Below are 845 nucleotides of genomic sequence, written 5' to 3' on the forward strand. Positions count from 1 at the left end.
AAATAGCTTCGAACACTCACACAACGGCAACAGAAAAGTACTTAGTTACCTGGGACCGGAGTATGAGTGCTTTTTACCTTTCCTCCCCGGCAACGGCGCCAGAAAAGTGCTTGATGTCTACGGGTGCTTCTATTCTTGTAGACGAGTGTTGGGCCTCCAAGAGCGAGAGGTTTGTAGAACAGCGGCAAGTTTCCCTTAAGTGGATCACCCAAGGTTTATCGAACTCGGGGAGGAAGAGGTCAAAGATATCCCTCTCAAGCAACCACTGCAATCACGATACAAGAAGTCTCTTGTGTCCCCAACACACCTAATACACTTGTCGGATGTATAGGTGCACTAGTTCGGCGAAGAGATAGTGAAATACAAGTGGTATGAATGAATATGAGCAGTAGTAACTGGCGCCGAGAAAAGTGCTTGCTGGCGTGCGGTTGATGGTAGTAATATTGCGGGAAGTAAACATGCGGTAGAACGATAAACAAGCGGTGTTTGCGGTATTGGAAACAAGGCCTAGGGATCATACTTTCACTAGTGGACACTCTCAACATTGATCACATAATAAATAAGTTCTCTTCCTTTGTGCTACATATACTCTTGTTTGATAATGAACACCATTCGTTGTGTAGGGCTACAAGAGCACCTCAATGCCGGAGTTAACAAGCTCCACAACATTCGGTATTCATGTTTAAGTAACCTTTAGAGCATAATAGATCTTTGCAATTTAAACCGAGTACTAACATAGCATACACCTTGTCACCTTTACACTATGAAGGGGTGATACGTCCCAAACGTATCTATAATTTCTTATGTTCCATGCTACTTTTATGATGATACTCACATGTTTTATA

Source organism: Lolium rigidum, chromosome 6 (genome assembly GCF_022539505.1).
Source record: "Lolium rigidum isolate FL_2022 chromosome 6, APGP_CSIRO_Lrig_0.1, whole genome shotgun sequence".
Classification (NCBI taxonomy): Eukaryota; Viridiplantae; Streptophyta; class Magnoliopsida; order Poales; family Poaceae; genus Lolium; species Lolium rigidum.